Below are 5,193 nucleotides of genomic sequence, written 5' to 3'. Positions count from 1 at the left end.
AGGGGGCTAGGTTATGAGGGGCATTGAATGACAAAAATTGGATTTTGTATATCTTAGAGGCAATTGGGAGCTCCTGGAGTTTATCAAGTAGGAGGGGTGACATGATCAGACTGGTGCTTTAGGAAAATCACTTTAGTAACTGAATGGAGGATGAATTGAAGTGGGGAGAGACTTGCGGCTGGTAGACTAACCAGAGGCTATTACAATAGTCCAAGCTTGAGGAGATGAAGGCCTGTACCAGAATGGTAACAGTATCCAAAGAGAGAAAGGGTTGTATTCAAGAGAAGTTACAAAGGTTATTACAAATGGCTATTATCATTTGGAAAGATCTTGGGTCTCATGACAAGTTCATAGGATAATAGGATCATAATTGTTTTTTTAACTCAAAGCAATCTGAGAGTCCAACTCTTGCCTCATATAAAAAATAAGGGTTAGAGGAAGGATTTGAAACTAGGACCTTTGACTCCAAATACAGTGTTCTTCGTACTATGCCACATTTCCTAGTTTTCCCTCGAACCTAGGCTTTTGGGGCTAGAGACCCATGGAAGCACTGTGCTAGCCCTTTGAACAAGAATTAACCTAACTTTCCCTAATTGGCTTCAAGGCTTAGTGGGTTTGTAGGCAGCTCTCACCTCCTGGGGATCTCAATGACCTCAGTCTTCACCTTTCTCTGTTGACCCATTCTTTGCTTTCTTTCCCATTTTTAAAATTTATTACTTCAAAAACAAATAAATACAACCAAACGTAAAAAGCAAACCAACTGAAAAATACAAGAAGATCATAATCCAGACTTTTTTGTCTAACCCAGAACAAAAAATCTGAAAACATTTTTAAAAACAAAAGAAATAGAAATACGAACTTCCAAAATATTTATCCAAAAAGAAAAGGCATCCACTTTACAAAAAAATGACTCATTCTTTATGCCCCATTGGTGAACCTGAAGCAAATTCGAAATTGTTAGCCAAATTTAATGGTTAACTGTCATTTTCTTTATCTACCTATTCAATTAGATTGGCATCTGGGGCCCCAACCCCTCAGAGGTCAGGTGATCAGGGATCTTTGGGCAAGATTGCAATGATCTCCACCCTTATATTTTGTCCTCATTCAGCACAGCCCACTAATATGACTTTCCCCTGCTTGAACTCATGCTTTCCGTGTTCCCTCACTTCACTTAGCTTCAGTCCTCATTAACAGAGACGATATTACAGACATCTTAAGGGCCAGTGAACAATGTGCATCTTTTCCTGGTGGAACTATTTGTTTAACCCTTGACAATCAGGTGCTCAGACTGATGCATTATCCGATACCTTCCCTTCCTCCCCCAACCTTCCCATCCTTCCCCAAGTAAAAGAGATTTAATAGAATCCAAGGACATAATTTTTTAAATCTTTAAAACGCACAGAAAATAAAAGCAGAGCTTCCCCCTCTCCAGGGTCAATTTATATCACTCTCCATTTATGCCTAAAGCCTTTGTAATCCCACTCTTCTATAGAATCTACTCAAAGGTTACTAACACCAGTTTAACTGCTAAATCCAGGGGCCTTTACTCAGATCTCCTCTTCCTGGACCTCTCTGCATTTTCTCTCACTGATGACCACCATTCTCTTCCTCCTCATTAGTACCCTGCTTCCGTGACACTGTCTCCTGATTCTCCTCCTATCTCTTGGAGCACACCTCTTTCCTTCCTACTTTTTTATCTCCTCTTCCGTCTCCTACCCCTGCCCTAGGCCTTAAGCATCAGTGTCCTTCTCAGGGATCTGTACTAGTCTTTCTGTTATCCCCATTGCTGATCTCATCCACAATTATAGATTCTGTTATCACATCTGCACTGACTGCAATATTTGTGTAGCCAGGCCTAATCTCTCCTCTGAACTATAGGCCCTTATCCCCAATTTACTGTTAAGTATATGCACCTGGCTGGCACCTTAAATCAAACATGTCCAAAACTGAACTCATCTCTCTCTCCTCCTGAAACTTACTCCACCTCACCCAAGCCCTCCTCTGCTAACCTCATCATGCCCTCATCCATCCATGCTTGGACCCTCAGACCCAGCTTTCCTTATCTGCACTTTCCCCATGTCCAATCTCTGGTCAATTCTACCTTCACTACATCTTTTCTATCTTCTCCCTTCTCTCTGCTCCCAGAACCACCATCCTAGTTCAGGATCTTATCACCTTCAACAATTCAAGAAGATATTTATCAAGGACATGGTTATGATAAATGATAAACCTTCTAACTGGCTTCCTTGCTTCTCTCCTCTCACCAATCCATCCTTCACACAGGCACTAAAACAATCTGTACCCAGTAAGAAAGGTCTCAGGAGGTCCCTCCCCTGCTCAAAAGCCTTCGAAGGTCCACCCTATTGCTTCCATGATGAAAGTAAAGCTAGACTTTAAAAATCTTCTCTGGTAAATTCTTTTACCCCCTCCCCAGGGGGGTGGGCAGTGTTAATAACAGTTCTTGGTCATGCTTCTTTCTACTTGTCATTCTTCTTTGCTGAATCATGCCCCCCGCCCCTTCCCCCTCCATGCTTGATGAGTGTATCTTTGAACTCTATCCTGGGTCCTCTCAGCTCTACATTCCCTTCCTTGGTTATCTCATCAGGTCCTATGAATTCAACTGCCATTTTGATGCAGATCAATCTACATATCCAGTGGTCATTTTTCTCCTGATCTCCAATCCCAACTTTCAACTGCCTACCTGATATCCCTACTTAAATGTCTCAGAAGCACTTCAAACACAAAATTCATTATTTCCTTCTCTAAACCCACCCCTGTTCCTGGCTTCCTTTTTTTGTCAGGTATGCCATCATTCCTTCTGGTGGCCAAGGTTTATGACCTAGAAGTCAGCCTCTACTCTTTTCTCTCACCCACCATATCTAATCAATTGCCAAGTCTTGTGGATTCTCCATCCTCAATATTTCTAGCATCCACCCACTTCTGGGCCATCATACCACCACCCTGCCCAGTTCAGCTGGACTGTTGAGAAAGCCTTAAAATTAGTCTTCCTGCTTCCAGTCTCTCCCCTTTCCAATTCATCTTCCACATATTCACTAAAGCAGGACCACACTTTTCTAGGCTTATTTTTTTTTTCCTTTTTGGAGAGGGGAAGGTAGGCAACTGGGGTTAAGTGACTTGCCCAGGGTCACACAGCTAATAAGTGTTAAGTGTCTGAGGTCAGATTTGAACTCAGGTCCTCTGACTCTAGGGCTCGTTCTCTATTCACTGCACCATCTAGCCACCCCTTCTATGCTTCTTTTAAATTAGAAAAACACGACTAAGTAAAAGAAAGGCCGCTCTGGAATAGTAGGAAGAAAACAAGATCTGGATTCACAGGAGTTGGCCTTAAAAGCCAATTCTGTCACTTACAACCTATAGGACCCCAAGTGGGCAAATTATGTTATTTCTCCAAGCTTCCTCTTCAACAAATCAAAGGAGTTAGACTAGATGGCCTCTGAATTCCCTTCCAGCTTCAAATCTATGAACCTATGAAAAAGGAAAGTCTCAGATATGAACTTGTTATCCAGGAGGTTCCACTGTTGTATTCAGAACCTTAGGAGGATGTGATTCCTCAGAATGTGAAATGCCCATAGATTAAGATTCCAACCATGTTTCTTTAATGACTTTAGACCTAATGAGAACCATTTCCTCCCACCTGAAGTTCCAGCTCTCCAGGTAAAGGTAGCCCTTAAGTTATCATAGACCACATTTGGCACCAGCAACACTCTTTCCCATAGAAATAATATTATTAGATTCTAAAGCCATCTCACCAAGGCCTGTTCAGTCCCTAAAGGAATAGGAGTTACAATTTCCTGAATTTTTCAAGTCAAAGACATTTACAATGAATATAGCTCCCAACCAATATTGATGCAATATGAGTTATTAAATAAAGCAAAAATAATAAAAACAACACAGTTGATTAAAAATTTGTTTATCTTTAGTGCTGGAGGGTGAGAACACTGACTTTACAGAGAATGAAAAGGCAGATGGAAGAAGGGACTAAGGGAGATATGCTAAGGAGGATCTTTGAGAACTTTCCAGGGCTTTGGGGATGGACCTCACTATTTTTCCCCCTTGTTTAATTTTGCCTTGAAATCTATGGCATTCATTTTCCATGTCCTAGGGGGGACTGCTAGCTCTTTTTTTAGGCTTCTTAGCCATGATTAAGGTTAAATAGAAAGAACAGAGGCAGAGAGAGGGAGGAAAGGTTTTCCCCAAGGTAACTAATTGGACAAGAGTCAGAAAACAGAGAGGAAGGAGAAGATTTTTAATTTCTTTATATATTTGCTAAAGAAGAGAGATTGTCCTAGGTGACATTAACTGAGCTATGAACCATGAGAGATAGAGGGAAAAGAAAACCCTGGGCTGTGCGTGACAACCCTGAGGGGCCACAAAAGTTTTTGTTGTTCATCCTTTATTTTCCAAAGAAGACCAATGAAATCCCTGGTGGCTTGGGCATGAACTGGATTAAAGTGAGGCAGAAGTCACAGAATCATCAGCCTCACTCTCTCCTCTAGAGTTATGTAAGTCCAGTGGCGAGACAAAAATCAAGATGACTGGCGATGGCCCAGGAATGCAGTCAAAGCCCTTGACGTTTCCAGGGGACAAAAATGATCATTTCCAGAAGAATTGAATTCTACTTGCCCCTTGGGTGTTCAAGTCAATTTGGTCTACTTACCATTCCTTAAACATCTCCTCTCCCTCCTCTTTGCTTTTGCACAGGCTGTCTGTCCTCCATGTCTGGAACATACCCCTCACATAAACTTCTTGGAATCCTTCAAGGTTCAGTTCAAGTGTTAGCAGTTACAAGAAGCCATTCCTGATCCTTCTATTGTTTGTAAATATTTTGTATTTGATTATTGGTGTCCATGTTTTCCCCCTGCAAGAATGTAAGTCCCTTAAGGAACTATTTCTCTATATCTCCAGTAGTGACTGGCACATAAATGAGTACCCAATAAATGCTTGTTGCCACTTCTTACCTTTGCCAATGCTCATCACCAACCAATATAATCGGTTTGATTGCTAGGGGCATGTGTGTGGGGGGAAGGGGGTTGGGGAAGCAAGACCATTACCTATTCATCATTTTAGGGCCTTCTTCCCAGGTGTCTGTGTCCAGCTTCCGGATTATGAGTATTCCATTTGTCATTTCATTTCAATCTGATTTCAGAAGCACTTTCCAAAGCAGAGTTAACC

General features: G+C 41.7%; 1 protein-coding gene across 1 annotated transcript in view; it reads left to right on the top strand.

The window, feature by feature from the left end:
* The window catches only part of CD180 (CD180 molecule), a 42,080-nt gene extending 37,105 nt beyond the window's left edge, over positions 1-4,975 (top strand). The window contains exon 3 of the mRNA XM_069096443.1: positions 1-4,975. This exon is cut by the window's left edge and continues 2,929 nt beyond it. The gene's annotated coding sequence lies outside the window, so the exon portion shown is untranslated.
* Positions 4,976-5,193: the final 218 nt, after the last annotated feature.

This window comes from Petaurus breviceps, unplaced genomic scaffold, assembly GCF_028583685.1.
Source record: "Petaurus breviceps papuanus isolate PSGF00001 unplaced genomic scaffold, PetGlider_PUasm1.0 229, whole genome shotgun sequence".
In the NCBI taxonomy this organism is placed as follows: Eukaryota; Metazoa; Chordata; class Mammalia; order Diprotodontia; family Petauridae; genus Petaurus; species Petaurus breviceps.
Note: the sequence above shows the minus strand (reverse complement) of the source record. Positions and strands in the feature narration are given on the sequence as shown.